The following is a 24626-nucleotide window of genomic DNA, read 5'->3' on the forward strand; positions in this document are numbered from 1 at the left end:
CACCCTCCAAAGCTAAGAGAAACATAGAAAACAATAGATGCTGCATTCGTTGTATCCACTTCTTATCAACGCGCGAAACTTGATGTTTTCTGATTGACTCCTGCCTTGTGTTTTGCTCTTCCCGTCCCTTGTGTTCTTTCCCTGCCGGCCGCAGTTCCAGCCTTCACGGCTCACACCGATGGTCAACAGCCCAGCCACTGCAGTTTCCCTGTCTCGGACCCTGGAGCCCTCCTTGCAGGGCCAACCTCTTGATTCTCGGAGGACGGAGGGCGTGGCGTGAGCCTTGGGCTCTGCCTCCACATGTGCCAGCGCCCTGTGCGGGAGTGATGCAGGCAGGCAGATGGGATTGAATTGATTAGATTTGGGAGCTGGAGACCACGCCCTCGCCCTGCCCCTTGTGTGATCTCATGCCCCCACCTGGCCTCACAGTTACGCCCACCTGCCAATCAGACTATGTAACCACTCTCCTTTGCAAGTGAATAGAAGGCCTGGGGTACCGGGACCTCCCTTGTCCTTCGTCTTTTCACACAAGGCCTTTGGGCCGCCTCTGCCTCTGCTTTCCTGCCCACGATTCGCCACCTGTGGCTTCGCTCCACGTGACTCCCGGCCTGCTCTCTGCCTGCTCTGGACCCAGCTAATGCTTCCAGACTTCTCCCCTAAATAAAGCCCACACTTTCCTGTGTATTTCTTGCACTGAATAAATGCTAAAACCTTACCATGTCGCCTGGTTTATTCGAGCTGCTATTTAGAACTCTTATCTGAATAGAGACAAGTACTCTCAGGATATTAGTATTAAAAATTATTACTGAATCCAGCTGATTTCAGGAGTGGGAAGCTCCTGGCTGTGCGTTGTGCTGGGAGAACGCGGAGGTGAGACAGCCAGGGGAAGGCAGAGTGTGGGCTTCAGGGCGGGGCGCGGCCTCGGCAGGACCTGTGCGTGGAACCCGCGCTTCCTGACTGCGAGAATAAAACGGAGAAGCAGCTCCACGCCCCGTCCTGACAGTGGGGAGCGCAGTTTTATGTGGGAAGGGCAGACTCTTTCATTCCATCTTTTATTTAACGTCAATTTCAAACTAAATTACAGTCCATTTCCTTTGGTTTATCTTCCAGGCCACTCTATTTCTTTATGACTTCCTTGTGGAACCTGCTACAAATTCTTCATATTTTACAAATTATTTTTTACCAAAACAATTTTCCATCATCTTTAAATGGAACTTCAAGTAGGTAAGCATTTCACTTCTCTTTCCACAATGCATGTCACTGGATTTTGCTCTTTACTAATATTTATCCATGTGTAAAACTTCAGAGAAAGGTATAATCATAACAAACACTTTGTGTTTTTATTCATTCCATCCATATTTAGCAAACAAAATACATTTTATACTTCTTCTCCAGTTTCATAAATTTTAATGTCAGCAAAATATCTCATAAGCTCTCTCCTTAGGGTTAATCCACCGTAATTCCTAAAACAGTTCTCATGTTTTAACCTGCATTTAACATGGCAGCATCACAGTGGCCATCAGCACCACACCGCGGCTGCCGGTGCCCTGGCCACAGTGGAGTTCCCTGTATCTGTTCCCACTAGCTACTCAGGGACTTGATGCCACAAGGAGCCTGGAAGCCAGGCCCACCAGGCCAGGAAGTGGAGGAGGTTGGTTGGAGCCGAGAGACGCCAAGAGGAAAGAGAGCAGAAACTGAGGCAGCCAACGACAGGGCAGCCAGCGGGAGGGACCAGCCCTGCTGCACACAGCCCAGGGGGTGCTGCTGCCCCGACACCGGGGCTGTGTCAAGTGCAGTGTCCCTCGCAGGCCAACAGAAGCCTGGAAGGGGACTTGTGTACAGATCTTACTCTACCTGCCGGCTCTCCGTCCACGAGGGCTGCCATGGCACAGTGCCCAACACTGGTGGCCAAAGCAGTAGAAACCTCTCTCTGACTGCTCTGCAGGCTGGAGGCCAAGGTTAAGGTGCCGACTGGTTCAGTGCTGGGAGGACTTGGCCTCTGCTTTCAAGATGGGGCCTTGATGGCGTCCTCACACGGCAGAGGGCTGGGAAGACAGAAAGGGGTGCAGCCATCTCCCTTGGGCCCTTCCTAAGGGCGGCCATCCACCCAGGAGCCCTGGGATCATCACCACCTATAGGCTCCACCTCCTAGGTCCCAGCAGGAGAGTCCTGGGGGGCACAAACACGCAAGCCAGGGCTCTGGCCTAAAGCGCCATCCGTCAGGTTGTAGCTCTGGACTGCTGCCCTCAGCTCTCAGGACACGGGGTGGGGATACCCTGGACTCCAGTGCAGCCTGGGGCCTGTCCCATTCACACTTGGAGGAGGAGAAGGAGGCTGGCTGGGAGGGGACAGCGCAGGGCGGCCTCCCCGCAGGAGCACTGCGAGGCCGACGGGGCTGTGCGAGGCTCGCCTTTCCTGCTTGGTCTCGGGGCAGCGCTTCCTTCTCGGCGGTTACAGGTCTGATCCATGGCCGGGGAGACAAACACAGCCAGCATCGTAAGCGCCGCTAACGAGCTCACCTCTGCCGCGGGAGCAAGTCCATCGATAGAGAAGAATGTGTAGGCTGGACTGCTTCACTTACGGTGACGCTTCTATGACTGTCTACCAAGTGCAGTTATGACCAGACAGCACTGTGTTTTAATTGGCTTTTATTTGTCTGTTCATCCAATTAGCAGCCTTTGGTCCAGGAGCCTGGTGAGTGGAGTCCGGCTGATAGGTGTGATATGCACACACGAGGGCAGGAACGTGACGGATGGCCCACACATGTGACTAATAAAACGTCTGGCAAGCAATCTTGTGTTTTTAATAACACGAAGCATGGGGGGAGAGAAGGGGAGCAGGGAGGAAAAGCAATCTCTTTTTATAGAGCACGGGAAGCCAGGGGATTGTGTAGGAGAAGACCAAGTGTGCGCTCGGTAAGATTATCATTACAGGGAATTTCAATCCTTCCACACGAATTGAAATCTCTACGGAGTGTGCACTGTCGCCTCCCTGAGAAACACGTGCAGGAGAGAGCTCGGCTACTGCTCACTCGGGAGCTCCCAGGGCGAACTCCACCGCGGACCAAGAAGGTGCCTGCAAGTTAGAAGTAGCCAAGACTGCAAGGTCAGACAGGGCTTCAGATTATACCAGGGAGGACGGGGACTTGACTTAAAGCTGGTACCCCTCCCGGCTGCTAGGAAAGTGGCTCCCATCACGCGGCGCCACGGCCAAGTTCACGTTCAGTGCAGGCTTTCTCATCGCTCCCCAAGGCACCCGGGCGCTCCCTGGAGCTGGCCTCCGTAAGTAGGGCCGTCTCCCAAGCACTCCATCACCGCTGTGTCCTGTGCAGCTTATTACACTAATATATCATTGGAGCAACAACTCGCTTTGGTGATGGATGGCCCAGTGGAGCTGGGAGATGCCACTCACCCCGTGATGGATGCCCCCTTGCTCCGACAGATACTCAGAGGGCTGTCCCGTGGGTCCTTTGGGAAGAGGAAGGGACAGACTGAAGAGTGGGCTTGTTTAAAGACGAGCACGCGAAGCTCTTCACAGAGGTTCCCCATAGATCTTCCCTGAGTGGGAGTTATATTCTGATGGCCAGGTGAGACAAAAATGGATGCATATGAACCCTGCATTTGGAAGCTTCTGGAAAGCCGAGATCTTGGATGAGCCATCCGGAAGGTTCCCAGGGGCGTGGCCCCTTCACGCTGCACCCTTACTGCTGGAGTGACAGCAGTTCTCTCCGAGTTGAAAGGAGTCTGTTACTTCTCAAAAGTCCAACTCTCTCAGGGTAAGCAGGGTTGACTCCCTGCCTGGCTCAGCTCTGGACCACCGATGCCCTCGGGTCAGAAAGGGGTCGGACTCACTGCTGAGCACCATCGCACCAGCAGGGGTTTCCCGGTGACACTCCTCAGGCTCGCCGTTACACAGATCAGAGAGCGAGGTTTTCTAAATCTCCACCAGGTTCTTCCAATAGCGACTGGTCGTGCAATGCCCCAGTTGAAGCATCTTTTTTTTTTTTAATTCATTTGACAGGTAGAGTTATAGACAGAGAGAGAGACAGAGAGAAAGGTCTTCCTTCCATTGGTTTACCCACCAAATGGCCGCCACAGCTGGTGCGCTGTGCCGATCTGAAGCCAGGAGCCAGGTGCTTCTTCCTGGTCTCCCATGCGGGTGCAGGGGCCCAAGCACCTGGGCATCCTTCACTGCCCTCCCGGGCCACAACAGAGAGCTGGACTGGAAGAGGAACAACCGGGACTAGAAGCAGGTGCCCATATGGAATGCTGGCGCCACAGGTGGAGGATTAACCAAGTGAGCTACAGCGCCGGCCCCCTGAACCATCTTTTAACCAATGTAAAATAGATTATGGGAGGTCATTGCTTTGGACTGAACCCTCACGATAGACCAGACTATTCGAGTTCCTCCTCCATTTCTGACCCGGCTTCCTGGGAGACAGCAGATAATGGCTCAAGTCCTTGAGTGTCTGGCTCCCACATGGGAGATCTCGATGGAGCTCCTGGCTCTTGGATCAGCCCTGGCAGCTGCAGGTATCTCAGGAGTAAACCAGTGGGTGGAAGATCTCTGTCTCTCTTTCTCTCTCTGTGTTACTCTGCCTTTCAAATAAATAAAAATCAATAAATAAACTTAGAAAATCAAAAAGAAGTAATCCATGCTAGAGCTCCTTGTCACCAACCCCAAACTAAGTCTTTATGTGGCCTTTTAAGAAATCAGGAGAGATGGGGCCAGTGCTGTGGCACAGTGGGTTAAAGCCTTGGTCTGAAGCGCTGGCATCCCATATGGGCACTGGTTCTAGTCCCAGCTGCTCCACTTCCCACCCAGGCTGCTCCACTTCCCACCCAGCTCTCTGCTATGGTCTAGGAAAGCAAGAGAAGATGGCCCAAATCCTTGGACCCCTGAACCCACGAGGGAGACCCGGAAGAAGCTCCTGGCTTCGAATCGGCACAGCTCTGGCCGTTGTGGCCAATTGGGGAGTGAACCAGCGGATGGAAGACTTCTCTCTCTCTCTCTCTCTAACTCTGACTTTCAAATAAATAAATAAATCTTTAAAAAAAAAAGAAATCAGGAGAGAGATAACAATTGCATTTCCTGGAGACCCCAGTTTCAGTCAACACAATAATAAAGTTCCCTCTGCCTTAAGTCTTACACTAAGAAAGGTAACCTCTGGGGCCGTCTCTGTGGCCTAGTAGGCTAAGCCTCCGACAGCGGCACCAGCATCCCATATGGGCACTGGTCTCTGTCTCGGATGCTTCACTTATGAATCAGCTCTCTGCTGTGGCCTGGGAAAGCAGAAGAAGATGGCCCAAGTGCTTGGGCCTCTGCACCCATGTGGGAGACCTGGATGAAGCTCCTGGCTCCTGGCTTTGGATCAGCTCAGCGCTAGCTGTGGCGGCCATTTGGGGAGTGAACCAGCAGACAGAAAACTTCTGTCTCTGCCTCTCCCTCTCTCGTAACTCTACCTCTCAAATAAATAAATAAACTCTTAAAAAAAGGTAGCCTCAGGTAACCTGACGTTAACCCACCAGTTATTTTCCTACTCTTCTGTCTTCTTATCCCCGCTGTACAAGGAAACCACTTTGGATGACCAACCAGCCAACCGGCTCCTTTTTTTGTTCATTCTTTCCTGCTTTTTCCAGTCCCCTTCTATCTATAAAACCAAGCTCTTCTGCTCCGCCCATCAGAGCAAAGTGGTGTCCGATTCTGCCACTGAAAATAAGGCCGACCGCGAGCTTCAAATGGTTGTGATTTTGTTCTTTGATGCAGCTTTGGCTGTTGCTGTAAAACTTTTTAAGATGATTTCAGCAAGCAGGTATAATGAAATGTAGACGTACTTGGGCCTGAACGCTGCGATCACCACAAAGATGGTTAAGGACAGCAGTAACCTCACAGAACCGGGGTGTTTAAAACGCACTTGAAACGTTCCCACGTTTGGTGGCTTTCCTCCCCTCAGCCCATCGCGTAGATTGGGCTGGTGCTAGTTCCCCTTACAGAAAAGGAGCCGTGGCAGGCAGGGTGAGAGGCAAGGCAGGACGCGTGCTTGTGTGAGGACAGGTCTGGCTCTTTCCAAACCTTCATCCGATGGACCATGCATCCCTCAACCTCCAACAAAGTCCCTGGGACACGGACACAGCAGGTGCACAGGTTCTGTGCTGGAGTCAGTGATGCTATTGGAGCTGAAGGTAAAACTTCTGACGTGAAGTGACCGGGGTCTCACTGCCTCAGCAGGACCTCGACGTTGCTGAAACAACCGTGGGAGCAAAGGGCACCCCGACGTGTCGCCTGGGCTGCATCCGAGCAGCAGACGCTCCTCTCACTTGGGGGTCTTCTCTAAGCAGGACGGAAGGACACTGCCCTGTTCGCTGCCCCGAGTGATACACAGCGGCCAGGTTCCAGACCCCGAGACGGCTCAGCTCCGGGTTAGTGGAGGCCTTGTTGAGGGATGGGTAAGCTTTCCCTGGGCTGGGCACCCTGGGCCGTGCGCCTCTGCACAACACCCCCATCCAGGTAGCGGCTCCTGCTGGCCTACCCCAGCACGCCTGGACATTTCTACCCAACTCCCGCCCCAAACCTGACGGGTCAGTGTCACTCCAGTTTACCACGTGGCCCCCACTTTGTGGGAGAGAGCAGACTGGCTGGCCCTGTCTGCTGGTTGCCCCTTCTCTCCAGTCTCAGGCACACACGCCTTGGGTAGGGGAGGCAAAAATCGTGTTCCCTCAACCCAGTGTAGTTCTTAGCTGAAATCCCCTGGAGCAAACCCTCATGTGTACAAAACAAGAGACACCCGGGGAAAATGGAGACGCTCCCTAAGGTGGCCAGCTGGGGGAGGACCTTTGACTGAAAGGAAGGGGTGGGGAGTCAGGGGTGGGTGGGCTGCTCGTGGGAGACAAGGCCGTGTGTGGATCCCCTGGGAGCTCCCCGGGGAGAAGGCAGGGGGCGCCGGTGTGAACTCATGCCGAGCTGTTTGATCAGCTGTGGGAGAAAGCTTTGCTTGTACCTGTTCCTCTTCAGGGGCTCAAAGTGATCCCAAGGCCTAAGTGGGCGGATTCTGCTGCCCGACACGGAGAGCAGGGTTCCCCCACGATGCCTGCACGGGCGGCTCCACAGCCTGGAACAAGCCGCCTCCTCAGAAGTGAGGGTGAGGCCCAGGGCTGCATTCCTGGAGGCCCTGGACCAACCATTCAAGTGCAGCTCTTGAAAAAAAGCTCATTTTACACTTTTATCAGGTTCTCCATCTACATATGTATATGGAGAGAGACAGAGACAGAGACAGAGACACAGACACACACACACACACACAGATTCCAAAGTTACGGAATAAGTGTGGACTTAGAAAAGGTGCCACCCTGTGCTCTCCATTCTGGAGTCGGCTGCAGAAAACCCTGTACCAGTTCTTGCCAGGTGAGTTGCACACATCTCATTTCTTCACACACTTTCAGAGGTCTTTCCACTGTTAGATTTTGAGTTGTGAATTCTGTCATCATTTTGTGATGGCTACGCTAGAGATCAGAGTGTACTGCATTCATTTATTACGTGTGAGCTTCCAAACGTTGTTGGTGGAACATGGAATTTAAAGATAACCATTGAGGTGCAAAACAAATGTTTGAAATCCTTGTAAATGAGGGATCTCCAAAACGTTCCCAGAAAATGCATATTATGAAAAGAAAATGCGTGGATTGTTTTGCCTCCAAATGAACTTGCCTTTTACTCCCATTTTGCACAGACCTGTGGAGGTGCCTGGGCACCTGTGACACTGGCTGGAGCTGCAGCGCCTCTGAGCGCTGCCTGCTCCCGTCGAGCCCTTTGCGTGTTCGCTATGGTCCGCCTTCCTGGTGCGCTTGCTCCGGGCGCTGAGCTGCCCCTGCTGTGGCTTTGACCAGCAACACTCACCCCTATTCACTATGCCCCCACGTGCCCCCCGGGAAGCTCTCCCCTGCCTCCGTCCTCTGCTTCCTTCCAACCATTTTCCCTAAGCCCAGAGAAATCCCTGCAGTGTTTTTACATAGTGCGGGTCTGTTGGTGAGAAAACGTTTGCTTTTATTTGTCTGAAAATGTCTTTCTTTTGCCTTCATTTTTTTCCCTTTGGTCCCTTAGTACTTCTTCACGTCCCTTTCTTAAAAATGGAGTATGACTTAGAGAGAGTATATACACAACTCTTTTTCTTTGAAGATTTATTTGAATGGCAAAGTTACAGAGAAAGAGAGAAGGAGGGAGAGAGAGAAAAGGGGAAAAGAGAAAGAGAGAGAACCATCTTCCGTTTGCTGGTTCAGTCCCCAAATGGCTGTCACAGCTGGGACTGGCCAAGCCAAATTCAGGAACTGTAATGCTATCATGGTCTCCCACATCAGGGGCAGGGGCTCAGACATTTGGGCCATCTTCTGTTACCGTCCCAGGCTCATTAGCAAGGAGCCGATAAGAAGCGGAACAGCCAGGGCCTGAACGGGTGGTGCCCACATGGGCTGTGGCATCAGGAGCAGTGGCTCAGCCCACCACAGCACGAGGCCCGCCCTGCACACAGATCAGTGTGTAGCTTGATACGTGTCTGTCTGTGACGAGGATCCAGTGCTCCTAGTGCCCCTCCATGCTGCCTCACCTCTCAATCCAGGACACGCCCCCCCCCGTCACCACCCAGGCTGCTTGGGTCTGGTTTCCAACTTTGCAGAAATGAGAGTCTACCATATGCGCTGTTTGCTGCCTGGGTCTTACCCTTCAGGTTTTCTCTACGAGGTCCATCCTTGCTGCTGCCCGGGGCCATAGGTCGGTTCTCTTCACTGCTGTGTAGCGTTGCATTGTGGGTAGAAGCCACAATTCATGTTGCTTCATGGGGGATACCACGATCAGTGTTATCTGTGTAACTCCTGGTGGACAGCTAGGGCACTTCCAGCTTAGCTATTATGAATCAGCTGCTATGAACACTTTCATGTGTGCCGTTTCTTGGAATTTTGCCCTCACCTCTCTAGCAGTGCCAAGCCTGTGGCAGCAGCTTCAGGAGCTACTGATGAAGAATTTAAGAACACAGGTGTTGTCACCCCAGCGCCCACCACAAAGGTGAGGGCTCCAGATGACCATGTCCTGGCAAGGGTGCCGGGTCATAGCCTTTTTAGGTTTCACTGTTATCATGGGGTGTCGGGGGCTCATTGTTCACCGTTATCATGGGGTGTCAGAGAGCGCCTTGGCTTGAACCTTTCCTTCCTGAAGGCGGAGGGAGTGGAGTAGTTTTGGATACCATGGGGAGTCCTTTATTTATTAGGATAGCATTTGCTTTCATACTTGTCTTGGAAATTTTGTGAAAAATGCACACTTTTAATTCCTCCACTTTTAATTTTTCCATGGACGTTTTGAAGTATCCTCATATATTCAAGATAAAAATTCTGTGTTAAAGGGCCTGGTGCTGTGGCATACTAGGCTAAGCCTCTGCCTGAGGCACTGACATATGGGTGCAGGTTTGTGTCCTCCTTCCGATCCAGCTCTCTGCTATGGCCTGGGAAAGCAGTAGAAGACGGCTCAAGGGCTTGGGCCCCTGCACCCATGTGGGAGACCTGGAAGACGCTCTTAGCTCCTGGCTCCTGGCTTTGGATCGGCGCAGCTCCAGCCATTGTAGCCATCTGGAAAGTGAACCAGCAGATGGAAGACCTCTCTCTCTCTCTCTCTCTCTCTCTCTCTCTCTCTGCTTCTGCCTCTCTGTGACTCTTTCAAATAAAATAAATAAATCTTTAAAAAAAAAAAAAAAGAATGAGGAGATTCCGTAAGCTGCTGTAAAACAATAATCCATAGCTGTAATGATTAAGAACAGGACGGTGCCAGGCTGGAGCCGATTGGGCACTGGGCAGATGGCCTTGCCGGAACCTGTTTTGTGAAGGTCTCGGCACTCTGGGCAAGGCCGTGGTTCTGGCAGAGCCTCTAGTGGTGCCTGCTACCAGGAAGCCATGTGTGAGACCCCTTCCGTCATAGCCTTCCGGCTTGATCTATTTTTGAAGGGTTGACTGCAGCAATTCCACCTTGATTCGGACAACTTCCCCATGTTCTTAGAAGCTGGTCTTACCCCTCGGATGAGGTCTGTGGCACATCTTGAGTTCACTGCACTCATAAGAGGAGAAATGGCCCAGTTTCCAACATGGCTACCATGGTTTGAATGTGAACGTCCCTGCCTAGAGGCAAGTGTCGAGTCTCCCCACCGTGTGTGGGGTCTTTCGAAGGAGACGAAGACATGAGGGCTGGGCCCTGGTGAGCAGGATCAAGGCCGCACTTCTGAAGAGGCTCCACACCGGGGTCAGCCCTCCTGCCCTGCGGCAAGGTGTCATCTTGGGAGCAGAGGGCAACCTCCCCAGACGCTGAATCTCCCCCACCTTGGGCTGCACCGTGTGCAGATCCCTGAGGAATGATCTCTTCTTCCTGAGTTACCAAGAAGTCCCCAAACTGGACTAAGATAATGACTGTGAGGGTGACAGAGCGTCATCTATGGAGAAGATCTTGTCTTCTTGAACTGCTGTTGGATCTTTGGCATAATACACACACACACACACGCACACAATTTCTGACACACATGTACACACGTATCCACCTCCACAGACACACACACTCTCACATACACACACACTCTCACAGACACACACACTCACAGACACACATACACAGACAGACACACTCTCACATACACACTCTCACAGACACACACACTCTCACATACACACACTCTCACAGACACACACACTCTCACAGACACACACTGTCACATACACAGACACACACACTCTCACATACACACACACTCTCACAGACACACACACTCTCACATACACACACACTCTCACAGACACACACACTCTCACAGACACACACACTGTCACATACACAGACACACACACTCTCACATACACAGACACACACTCTCACACACACATGCTGTTGGACCTTTGGCATAAATATACACTTACACACATACCCTCTCACACACGCATTCACACACACTTTTATTCTTATTGGATTTCCTTGGAACTTTTATGAAAAATCATTGGAACATAAGCCTTTCGGTCAGTTTCCAGACTCCATAGTCTTTTACATTGATTTAAATGTATGTATTCATGGCATTTTCACTTTGTCTTGAACACTGTAATCTTGTAGTAAGTCTTGAGATGAATTTCTTACACTTTGTTCTTTCTCAGAGTCATTTTAGCTAGTCTAGATTTCCTGCTTTTACACTAGGTAGAGTCAGGTCTTCCTCTATTTCTAGGAAGTTTAACTAGGGGCTTCTGTTACGTAGCAATGGGTTAAGCTACAACTTGTGACACCAGAGGAACACCAGTTCAAGTCCCAGCTACCCGACTTCCAATCCAGCTTCCCGCTAATGTACCTGAGAAGGCAGCAGAAGATGGCCTAAGTTCTTGAAACCCTGCTACCCATGTGGGAGACCAGGATGGAGTTTCTGGTTCCAGACTTTGGCCTGGTTCAGATCTGGCTGTTATAGCCATTTCAAGAAAGAAGAAGTGGAAGGAAGATCTTTCTCTCTGTTTCTCTTTCAAAAGAGTAAATGAAATAAATCTTAAAAAGGAAAGTTTAACTGGATTATAGATTTTTAAATTATTTTTTAGAAACTGTACATATAGAAATTGTGCATATTTGTGGGGTAACATGTCATGTAACATCCAGTCAAGATAACTGTATTTTTCACTTCAAGCATTTAATATTTATTTGTAGTGAAAACATCTAAAATCCTATCTTCTAGGGTGTCTTTACCTAGAGAAATATACAGTACATTAATGTTATCTGTGTTCTGTAGATGTCGGAGGGAAAGCTCTTTCAGGTTCAGTTGGTGTAGGGTGCAATTTAACTCTCCAGTTTCTTTCTTTATTTTCTGTCTTATGATCTGGCCAGATCTGAAAGTGGTGTTAAAGTAGCCTGCTATTATTATGTTGGAATCTTTCTCTGTCTTTAGGTCCAATAACATTTGCTTTATGTATTTGGGTGCTCCAATACTTGGTATATACATATACTTTATATATATATTATATATTAAAAATAAGCATATATATAAATATATAAATACCATATGTATATATGGTATTTCTTCTTGCTAGATTGAGGCTTTTATCATTGTATACAACTTTCCTGCTTTTGTTTGAAAATTTGTTTTGTCTGATGGAAGTGTGTCTACTACTTACGGAATACCTTGCTCCATCCTTTTAGTTTTAGTCTATGTGTGTCCTTATAGATGAAAAAAGTATATTTTTTATTTTATTTTGAAGATTTATTTCAGAGGGAAAGAGAGAGAAGGAGATCTTCCATATGCTGGTTCACTCCCTAAATGGACATAATGACCAGGACTGGACCAGGCTGAAGCCAGGGGCCAAAACCCCATCTTAGTGTCCACACACATGGCAGGGGCCCACATACTTGGACCATCTTACACTGCTTTCCCAAGCACATTAACAGGAAGGTGGATCAAAAACAGAGCATCCAGGACTCAAATTGGCACTGCCAATACTGGATGCTGGAGTCAAGAGTAGCTTTCAAACCCTGGCCATTGCAGCCATCTGGCGAGTGAACCATTGGATGGAAAATATCTCTCTCTCTCTCTCTCTCTAGCTCACTCTCTTCCTGTAACTCTGCCTTTCAAATAAACAAAATAAATGTTAGAAAAGAACTTTACATTGAGGCTCCGTCTCCTCCACACTTGGAGTTTTTAGTGTTATATTTGACCTTCAATATTGCCTGTCTCTCAACAACTTTACACAGAGGTTATGATATGTTTAGTCTTCACAGTAAAGACACACACAGCTTATATGCCATGTTTGCAATACCAGGAGATTCTGAATTGTTTGGAAAGTTACTATTGCCAGGGAGCTTTCCATCCCTGATGTTTTCTCTTTCCTGGTTATTGGCTCTTTCTCTCAGCTTGGAGAACTCCCTTCAGCGTTTCCTGTGCTGCGGGTCTGATGCTGGTAAATCCCCTCAGGTCTTATTGACCGGAGCATCCTTCTCTCCCCCTCGGACAGCAAGGGCAGCTTTGCTGGCTGCCGTATTCCTGGCCGCAGTTCCACACAAGCCTCATCCCCTCCCCACGGCCTGCAAGGCTTCTGCTTCGGTGACGGGGGGCTCCTTTCTCTGTTCTTTGCTTCTTTGCTCTGGCAGCTTTCAGGACCCTCTTTATCTTTTGCGTAGCTGGACTCTGACACGCCTCGGGTGGACTCGGTCGGGCCAACTGACTGGATCGCTGTGTATTTCTGAACTTGGGTGGTTGTACGTTTCTCTAGAAAGTTTACTGTCATCAACGCTGAATGTTCTTTCTACTGCTTTGTCATTTGATGTCTCCCTTGAATTGCGGTGACTCAAGTATCCGCTGTTTCCACGCTATGTCATACTTCTTGAAAAGTTTCCACATTCTTCTTTATTCTTTTTTCTTTCTCCTCCTCCAATTGTGTATTTTCAAATAGTCTGTCTTAGAGCCCATTGATTTGTTCTTCTACTTGGTCTATTCTGCTATTGAAGTTTTCTATCACATTTTTAATTTCACTCTGTGTACTTTTCAGTTAAAATATTTCTGCTTGATTTCATTTAATTAATTCCATCTCTCTATTAAATCTCTCTGTTAGAACATTGAATTATTTCTCTGTGTTCTCTTGAATTTCATTGAATTTCCTTTAAACAGCTATGTTTCAATCTTCACCTAAGCATTTGAAAATTTCAGTTCTTAAATGGTTGGTTTCCAGTACCATTTTTTGCTTTTTAGGTGAAGTCAGGGTGCCCGGGAAATTCTTGACACTTGGTAGCGTACCACATCATCTGTGCATTGAAGGATTATAAATACTAGTCTGGCTTCATCTGTGGCTGTCCTAGAAATTCTAAGTAGTCCGTTTATTTTCTCTGAGCCTGTGGATACTTCTGCTATTTCAGCACCAGACAGAGCCCCGTGTTGCCTTTTGCCCCACCCACTGTTGATGTCTGATTTCATTGCCTCGTTCTTACAACACCCCCCAAACTCAAATTTGTCCCAAGTGGATGTGCTGTTCACTGTGCACCGTGGAAATTCCTAAGAAGACATCGTCGACCTCCTGCAAGCCTCTTTATGGGCCAGTGGCAGAATCAGACTCCTGTCCTGCGTGCACAAATGCCATGCTACTGCATCACATCGGGAACCTGCAGCCAGCCAGGACCAGGGCAGCCCAGGGGTAGGGCCAAAGCTCACCCTGCTACGGTCTGTCTGGGGCATAGGAGGGCTCACCATCATAACTATCAGCCAATAGTGATAATGTTGCTTCACCGGGACCACAGAACCCCACTGGGCACTGAAGCAGGGCCCAGACCTCTGTTGCTGGCACTGACCTGGGGATAGGGACCATTAAGAACTGCCCTGTCCTTGGTTTTATCAGCCTGGCCCTGCACTCCTTGCTGTCTGTAGGAGGTATGATACAGGCAGCTGCTCAGCTACTCAGGTAGACTGCAGGTGGGTCACACCTGGTATCACAGCTGCCAGGGCCTGTGCAATATCGCAGGTAAGAGACTGGTGGTGATACACACCAGAGCAGGTCTGGCTTCCCAAGGTGCAGCTTAGCTGGTCCTGGGACAGGCTCAGTGATTCCATCCACAGACACTCATCTCCAGTGGGAATTGTGAGGTGCTGCCCAGCACTGGGCTTACCAGGACAGCTCTGAGTCCCCGTATACAGTCCCATGGCCCCTTGCTGTCTGCCCGAAGTTGGAGGAGAGTGCTAAGGACAGCCCTCTGGACACCCAGACTAATCCCAAGTTGGTCATACTTGACTCCCAAAGTCATGGATCCCCACAAAGTGTTGCCTGGGGTGTCTGCCTGGCCCAGCAGAGACCGGCAGTGAAATATGGCAGAATGAGCCTGACTCCTGGAGCACAGGTCCAGGTTGCTGGGCAGGCCTAGGGTCTCCAGGGTGAGCGCCAGCTGGGGCTGGAGACCCTTGGACTTTATCAAGGTCTGGTCTTCACGTGGCAGCCCAGGCTTTGAGCTCAAAGCTCTCTCTCTCCTGGCCTCTCCCTATGGCTGGAGTTTTGTTTTACACCTGAATTCAGGGAGGGGTAGCAGAGGTTGCATGACTCAAAACTCCAAATACTCACTCCACAACTATTGGCTGAGGGGTGGGCCATGGGGGCTCAGTTTAGCTGAATTTTTCTGCAGTTTTTATCCCTCTCCCACGTGAGACGTGTCTCTTCACATCGTGTTTCTTGGAGCTGGGACAGGAGTGATGCCAGCAGTTGTCTCCTTCTTGCTTTCCTCAATGCAACTTCTTTATACCAAGACGAGGCACTAAGTTCTCTTTCCTGGCTTCTGTAGCTCCTGTGCAAGTTACTTGGTGTGTGTATCGGTGTTCTTGTTGGGGTCTTTATGGGGAGGTGGTCTCTGGAGCCTTCCTCAGCTGCCACCTCGTGTCCCTCTCCCTGGACTGCAGGTTTAACCATTAGTGGTCTTCGTTATCTGAACCCCAACGTCACAGTCTCCAATTGCCTGCGTGTTAGATCTTCTTTGCTTGTCTTCTGTTTCGGCCACGTTCCCTCTGATCTTTCTCCTCCTCTTCTTGCTCCCAGGTTTCTTACTTTTGTTCTCCTTTATGCTCCTTATTACATTTCCATTCACACATATTCTCTCAGGCACTGTGAAACTTGCTATTCCTGACATGATATCCTCCTATTATTACTAAAGTAAATCAACTTTTAAAAAATTTCCTATTCCTTAAATTTAAAAAAATCTGCTTCATCACACTTTGTTATACCACTTTTTGAAATGCTTATTTAATGGTATTTAATTCAGTTTAGGATTTGTTTCCCTATATCTTTTCTCTGTGTCGTGGACTTTTGGAGCAGAGTGGACAAAGTTTTTGGAAGCTGACATGCTTTCATTTTTAATTGCTGTTTTATCCTTAGAAGCAATTTATAGATTATTCTGTATGTTTCTATCATTTGTGTACATGGTTAGTGGTTTGGGATGATTTCTGCAGGAGTGCAGTTATTTTAATAAATGGCTTATTTTGGGGGAGAGGATGCGCACCCTTTGATTTTATTTTGTCTTGAAGACACCAAGTTTCCTCCCTTGCTTTCTTCTTCCATCACCCAGTCTCCAAGGCCTCTTGCTTCTCGCCCCTTCCCTTCAGAGACCTTACTTTTCAGATGGCCTGTGCGAGCTCCCACTCACTCCCAGGCTTACCCCCTTCGGCCACTGCTTTTCCTGCCAGGATTCGCTTTCAGGGTCCCACTCGCAGTTCTTTTCTGTCTCCCAGGTCCCTGTGTTCTTCCCAGGCAGCACTTCCAGAGCCTTTCTCCATTCCGTTGGTGAAAGATTGTGGTTGGAATCCAAGAAACAGTTCTGCTGAGTCTCACTGTTTCCTTGTCAAGCTAATTAGAAGTTCCTTGTGTTCTCTGTTGCTTTTTTTGGTCTTTTTTGCAGAAGGCATGGGATTTTTGTAGTTTTATTGTTCTTTCTGTTTGGTAAAATTGGTGGAGAATGTGTGCAGACTCATATGTATGTAATCTCTGTTTCCTTGGCTACCAGCAAAGCTTCTCAGTTTGCTTTCATTCATACTCATTCCCTTCTTAGCTTTTGTCTGGTCACGTAAGATCACTGTAGAAGGGAAATCATGTAGAGTAAGTGAAAATACTTCTCTTCAAACTTCGACTTGTGTGAAAGTGAGATTACTTGATAGTGACACACCTTTGTTTAATAAACCTTTGTTAGCATATAAAGGACTCATTTTAAATCAAATTTGGATATGGTCAATACTGTGAATCTCACTGTTGAAAAACTCATAATCACATGTTTAATTAATATTTCTATGTTTCATGACATTTGAAATTCTGGGCTACATGAGAATTATTTCAACACAAGATTTGAAAATATAAAATTTATCATTCTTTCTAGAGACAGGCCATAGCATTGGAAACAAAAACATTAAATAGTACTAAACCATTAAATATACAAAATTGAAATTCATTGACTTTTTTCAGTACTATATCTATAAATAATTTCTTAACAGTGATTACACATTTGTTTACCCTATACAATTATACAGCATAATGAGTCTTCCCATTATGCAGAGAATAGACAATTGAGGTGTACTTAGACGCAAACAGAGAAGGTTATGAAAGACATAAATTATGGATTCAACACAGGCAAAATAATATTTGAAGTGTATTGTTTATGTACTCAAGTAATTATTCTCCTATTTTCATCTAATATCCTCTTATTATTAGAAATTCCATGTCCTATTATTCTTCCTTGACTTCTTCCCACAGTGTGTCATCCCTATTAAGCATACAAACATACACACATACACACACTCACATACACACATAGCCATTGACACTCAAACAGGTTCCTCACGAGAATGCTGGTGTTGACAGTGAGTGGCAGTAAAATCGAAATACAATGGAAATAATAGACATGTGTCTAACAAAATAATGGGCTGTTTTCTAGCTTAGTCTTTAAAATTAGGATTGAACTTGGAGGAAATACTTGCAGATGTAAAAGACACGACAAGAAGTCAGGGTGACATCGTGCGTGTGAACCGTCGAGTGTGGCAGGAGTTAGGATTCAGATGATTTTGAACAGCCTCTAGCAGCCAGTTTCAAGAGTGTTTCTTGTTAGCCTCAGGGACTCCCTAATTCCCCGTGAGAAGCACGACTCGATGAGTTCAATGTCACCTGAAGAGGAGGTTAAGTTTACTGACTCTGAGGCACCGTCCATGTGTTGCATTTGCGCTCTCACCGTGCATAATAACGTTGACTGTGGGATCAGTTCACCCTATACTAAAACATACATTTTCCTGAAATATTCATTGAGAATCCTTTCTGTGGTGCTTCATATTTTTAAAAGTAAATTTATGAGCTCTCTAAGTGACTCATGTAAAATCGCGATTGCAATCCCCTTTCTGACGGATGGGAAACCTAAAGCTGACGTGACCCTCTAAGCTCACCTGGGCAGCCCAGGGTGAGCCGGACCCGGACGTGGGCTCTGTCTTCGCCTGGCATCTTCCAAACGCCATCCATTGTCTTCACTGCTCGCAGAGGGATCACCAGTCTCCACTTGGAAAGTGTGTAGGGAGTTAGGACTAAAGCCCTACAACAAAGACTCCTTATTGACTTGGTTTCTAAATGGTCTGTACTTCACAGAGAGTGTTGGGCAATGGATGAAGAGTGGAAAACAAGAGTGGGGAAGTGGAAGCTACTACTGATCATGCAATGTGGCTGAGCTAATCGTGAACTCCCAGGTAACCCAGAATGGTGAGGTATTGGAGCCCCACCTGAAGCCAGGACGGCAAGCTGGTATCGTCCCCTTTCTCTGGTGAAGCTGGGATTTGGGTGCCACACTAAAGAGACGGAAGCCTTGCAATCCCAGCCTCTGAAGCCGTGCCTGGCCGTTGTCCAGTTAATGGAGGGACAGCAGCGCCCAAGGAAGGCTTAAACGTCTGAGCTCATCGAACGCGTTTCCTTCCAAACTGCCTTCTGGAACAGACTTCGTCTCTGCTCATAAGTCTTGAGCAGATCGATATGAACCCGGTGTTCACACCTTCTGACACATTCGTCTAAATCATTTTTATGTTTTCTGCCATGGAAAAATCTATCTTCAAAGCAGGAATGATGGTGATTTTCCCAAGTCAAAGTAGGGCACATAGAAAGTCGTGGGTTTTTTTGTCATGTGTAATAGACACATTGTTTTTGCCCAAATAAGAGTCAGATTTGATTCTTGTAAAGAAAGGGTCAGTAATCAGAATTTTATGAGTTGCAGATCCCTACTCAGGCCTCTTGGAACAAGGTCAGTGCTGAAAGGTCACACTCCAACACCCACACAATTCACCATACAAGCACACACACACACATATACGTACCTCACCACACACACACACACACACCAACACACACCTTAGCACATACACACACACAAGCAGATACATAAATACACCCCAACATACACACCCTGCACACACACACACGTACCCCACAATACACGCACACCCCAACACACAACTTAGCACAAACATACACACAAGCAGATATATAAATACACCCCAACATACAAACCCCCTACACACATGTACCCAACAAATACACACACAGCTTAACATACAAGCATGCACACTTATACCCCCAACATACAGCTCCTACACATACACAAAATACACACATGTGCAACACAAAAACCTCTACATACACACATACTCCCAACGCGCATAACCCAATACACACAACCCTGCACACACACACCACCATACATATACCCACAATATACACTCAACACACCTACACCAAAACACATACACGCACCCCAAATACACACACCCAAGCTTACATGCACACATATGCACACATGTTGCACACATATGCACACATGTCTCAACACATACACATAACCCCCAACGACTATACACCCCAAACACAATACCCAATACACACACACACGCACATACATCCTCAACACCCATTCACATGTGCACACATAATACACACACACACACAGGCTAGCAAGGGTGAAGTCTCAGAGCGTAGGACAACAGGGTGTTGGGTGTGGCATTTCGCACTGACTACACCACCCCTGGGCCCCAAGGGCAGTCATGCAGAGAGGGAAAGCTCGTTGCTGTTATCTCTCTACACTCTGCTGGGGCTGCGTGCTGGAAGCAGATCCATGAGATTCACGGCTTCCACGGAGGAACGCGTCTCAGACACAGCTATCTGACACACAGGATACCCTCGATTTATTAGAATCCATTTTACGCATCCTTCGGAGGGAGCCATTTGGATGTGAGAATTCGGGACCAGGTGCACCGACAAGACACATCACTGCTGGCTGTCTCCTAATGACAGCTCACATTAATATTTTTAAGCAGGCTTTTCCAGGATGTTTGGTAATAATCTTTTGATCTAAGGTTGTCAGTATAAGAACCGTGTTTTCCTTACTGGCCTAGGAGTGCAGGGGCTTCAGGTGCAGAGCCGAGCATACTCACCTCCCTGAAGATGCGCGTGCTCCCGGCCAGCCTTGCGCTTGCTTTGCTGCAGCGGCCCGGTTTCCAATCCATACACGGTCATAAAACAGCTCTGCCAGTATGCACTAGTTACTCAGGAATTGTGGCTGGAGTTCCTCTGGTCAAGGAAATTCATCTCCTGGAGGGTTGGACCGTGGCATCCTGATCTATGCGATAAGCTGGAAATTATCAGGAAGAGGTGCATGGGTAGAAATACAGCCTTGTGTTCCAGCAGGTGGGAGAATTTAGACTTTCCATAATGTCCTTTTCCATAACTTGCTGAGGCCTGTGTATGTGTGTGCTTGATTTCCACAGCATATAACACCGTGCTACATCTCTTTGTTAAATGTAAGGTACAGCTATGGCTTTTTCTTTAGCTTCCTTTAAACACCATTATAATGCTGCAGGGATATTTCCAACTTTAAAATTTTATATTTGATATAACACAATTTATGTTACCGCTCTCTAAGTTAAGCACTTCAAACTTTCATTTTTCTGGGATCGTTTTTCATCTCTCCTGAATCCATCACTGAGCTGAATGTGGGGACCTGGACCACAGCATAAATCTGTCTTCTCCAACACAGCCCTGCCCCCAGCACCCCCCGCACAAGTACGTCTTCCTCTGTGGACCCCAGCGGCCACCCCTCATTGCGGCTTCTTACTGCCATGACTTGAGCTTCTCGGGCTGAGGTTTGGTGCCCCCAAGGCAGAGGTCTACAGCTCACAGGTCTCATTTACCCTAAAGAAAGGAAACTCCAAAAATAAACATGCTCTAAAGTATTTTTAATTCAGCATCATCTATGGAATGGGTCCCTGGCTGCTGGCTTTAGCCCTAGCCCAGCCTGAGCCTATGCAGGCGTTTGAGGAGTGAACCAGGAGAGAGGAGCTCTCTCTGTCTGTCTGTCTGTCTGTCTCTGCCTCTCAGATCAATGAGAATAAAAAAAAAACCCTCAAAAATAGATTACGAAGAAAGTAAATTATTTTAAAAAGCATAGATTTAAAAAGATTTTTGCACTAAAATTAACTTCTCCTTTTAATTCAATTTTCCAGTAACTTTTTGAAATCATCTTACAAGTCTTGATTGAGAATATTCTACAGATCACTCTTTAATGCTTCTAGGTCCCCGCGTGGGTGGCAGGAACCCAACCACTTAAGCCTTCATCACTGCCCCCAGGGTCCGCATTAGCAGGAAGGTGGGTTTAGGAGCCAGAGCTGGGTATTGGGCCCAGACGCTTTGATTTTTTTTTTTTTTTTTTTGGTGTATAAAAATGCTACTTTTTTGTACGTAGATTTTGTATGCTGAGACTTTACTGAATCAGGTCATCAGTTCTAACAGCTTTTTGGTGAACTGTGGGAAGTTTTCCATGTATAGCATCAGGAGTTTTGTGATAGCAAGTCTGAAATTCTTCTGAGTTATATGCCAAAAATTTTAGTTTCCTAAAATTAAATTAATGATCTGCTAACAGCTCTATTAGTTCCTCCTCCAGATCCCCAAAAACACTTAGACTAAAAAATGAACTAGAACCCATTTGTTAAGTCACGCACATTCTCAGCCAAGACTTGGGTATTTCTAATTATCCCTGGGTTTCCCTTTTTTTTTTTAAGATTTATTTATTTATTTGAAAGTCAGAGGAGAGGGAGAGAGAGAGAGAGAGAGAGAGGCCTTCCATCTGATGGTTCACTCCCCTTTTGGTTGTAATGGCCGGAGCTGTGCCCATCAGAAGCCAGGAGCCAGGAGTTTCTTCCAGGTCTCCCACATGGGTGCAGGGGCCCAAGGAATTGGGCCATCTTCTGCTGCTTTCCCAGGCCATAGCAGAGAGCTGGATTGCAAGTGGAGCAGCCAGGTCTCGAACCAGTACCCATATGGGATGCTGGTGCTTCAGGCCAGGGAGTTAACCCGCTGCACCACAGTGCTGGCCCCATCCCTGGTTTTTCTGACTGATGGCAAGATGCCAAAGTAAGAGATGTGCCTGATTCCTGTCAAAGGAAGGGAGGCATGAGACAGGGAAGGTGGCAGAACCTGCATCGCGGGGCCCCTTTTGGAAAGTCTATATGAGGCTGGGATTCCCTTAAAACCATGATTAGTTGTGCGGCCTTGATTAAGCCAGGGTCCAAGCACCCCGTGGGAAGGCAAATGCACGCACTGGGGCAGCGGGATGCGGTAGAGGGCGGACTGCCGGCTTGGGGCAGGAGCGGCTGTGGTCGAACAAGGCCAGGTCGCCTCCCCGATCGAGCTCTCATTAGTGCTTAGACTTTGTAGGTCTGGAAGGCCCCTCAGGACTCTGCAGTTTCGATTTAGGCCCCCAGGGGTTTTGTTTCGGGAAGCCACAGAGCAGTCAGCCCTTGGGAAGCGCTGGACCAGGGGCAGAGGACAGCCGTGGACGCTCCTGACCTCGTGCTGGAAGCTTCACTTCCCTGTGGGTTGTGTGGCTCTTCAGCCCGCAGAAATCGGGGAACCTCAGTGGTTTCATGTTTCAGCCTTGTGGGGCTTCGTGACCCTGCTGGGGTCACGTGACCCAGCAGGGCACTCAAGGCCTTCTTTGGAAGTGCTATTATCTTTCTCTTTCTCCCTTGACTTTCAACCTCCTCCCCTCCTTTCTCTGAAGCTCATAGCACCCTCTCTAGCTCTTAGCAGTCAGTAACTTAACAGAAATTTCTGACTAAAGGTTGGTAACGTTAGGGAGAAATGCACAGAGCAGATACAGACTAGAAATCTGCTGCTGCGTGGGTAGAAGTCCTCCAGTCAGCGCTGAAGAAGGCAGCAATAAACGAGTCTCCCTAGCAAGATCCCTCTCCGGATTCCTGTCCCTTCCTGCTCCCAAGGGTGCAAGGGCGCGAGGGTCTGCTGTGTCCCATCCTCAGGCTCTCAACCTGGCCCAACTTAAGAAAGCAGCGAGTGCCCTCCAACCATCTCTGACCCACTACAGTGAGTCCCCGCCACTCTGCACACCAGGTCCCAGGAGTGCGAGATGTCCTGCCTGGCCTGGGGTCCTGTGGCTCACCTCCCTCCAGGGACTGCCTCCTGAGCCTGCTGGGACGATTCAAGCCGTCCCCGGGTAACACGCTCTAGCACCTCACCCAAGAGCGGAGTGGAGCTCACGTTTCTTCCGCCTTCTGAGAATCTGTTAGATGTTCCTGCACTTTTCTGAAAGGGAAGCCGGCTTCGTGGCAGTGAGCGGCACAGGTAGTGAAACTCAGCTCGGCCGACTCCATGGCTCACTAGGCTAATCCTCCACCTGCGGCACCAGCACCCTGGGTTCTAGTCCCGGTCAGGACGCTGGATTCTGTCCTGATTGCTCCTCTTCCAGTCCAGCTCTCTGCTGTGGCCCGGGAGTGCAGTGGAGGATGGCCCAGGTCCTCGGGCCCTGCACCTGCATGGGAGACCAGGAGAAGCACCTGGCTCCTGGCTTCGGATCAGCGCGGTGCGCCGGCTACAGCACACCGGCCACAGTGGCCATTGGGGGTGAACCAATGGAAAAGGAAGACCTTTCTCTCTGTCTCTCTCTCTCACTGTCCACTCTGCCTGTCAAAAATAAATAAATAAATAAATTTTTAAAAAAGATTTATAAAAAAGAAAAAAAAAAAAAGAAACTCAGCTACTTGGGCTCCAATCCCAACATGCTTCCTGTCTGAGTCTGGGTTCTCCTGAGATGAAGGCGTATGTCAGGGAGCTCACCTGGGAAGAGAGCCCATGGGGCAGGACTGAGCTATGAAGGCAGGGGTGGGGCGAGGATTCCTCATCCAGTGGGTGCTGGTGTGGACCCTGACGTGTGGGCAGTCTCTGGGAAGTGCTGGGAGAGGGGTCTCACAAGCACCCACCGAGGTCAGATCACTCTGAGCTCGGCGTTTTGTTGCCCTGATGCTAACTCCTCACACTTGCAGGGTGCGAACGTGAGCAGGAAGCGACGCACATGCTGGGGACGGAGGCGCTTCCGTGGGAGCCAGAGGTGCAGTAGTGCCGTCCAAGATGCTCGTACCAAACGGCCCGAATGGAGAGCAGTGTTGTGCAGGGCAGCCCGTGATCCATTCTCATCGTCACCCTCAGCTCCCTGTGGCCACCTGCACCCCACACTCTTCGTTAAGAAGCTCCTTTCCCTGCGCAGGAGAGGGGTGAGGCAGGACCTAAGCGGCCACCGTTGCACCATCAGCACTGCAGGACTGGCCACTTTCCTTCCTGCTCACCTTTCTGTTTTCTGCAGAATTCTAGAAGCTTAGCTGAGCTGCACATGGAGCGGAGGCTGCGACCTCCTTCCGTTCTTTGCAGCCGCTTCTTGTGTTAGCTCCTTGATGGGACAACGCCGACCGCTCGAACTAAAATCACAACCGCACCTGCTGCCACTTCCACGTCTCCTTGCTCTCTTCTAATAGAAAAGAAAAGGAAGGAAAAGAAAAGAAAACAGCACCTAGCACCTTCCAGTAGATGTCACATTGGACTGATTATACCTGTAGTTTATTGAAAGCTTGACGAAGGCAAAAGATTTAAACATTTGCGTTCACTAATGTATCTCAAACTACTAAGCAGTATCTGCCAAACAGTTTTTGGTTGAATGGATACATTGTAGAAGCTCAGAGTCCTTGGTAAATAAAAACAGGGTGTGGCTTTCGATGGACAAACTGGGAATTGTCTAGGGCTTCAGGCTCAGTCAACGCTGTC

This window comes from Lepus europaeus, chromosome 17 (assembly GCF_033115175.1).
Source record: "Lepus europaeus isolate LE1 chromosome 17, mLepTim1.pri, whole genome shotgun sequence".
Taxonomy (NCBI): Eukaryota; Metazoa; Chordata; class Mammalia; order Lagomorpha; family Leporidae; genus Lepus; species Lepus europaeus.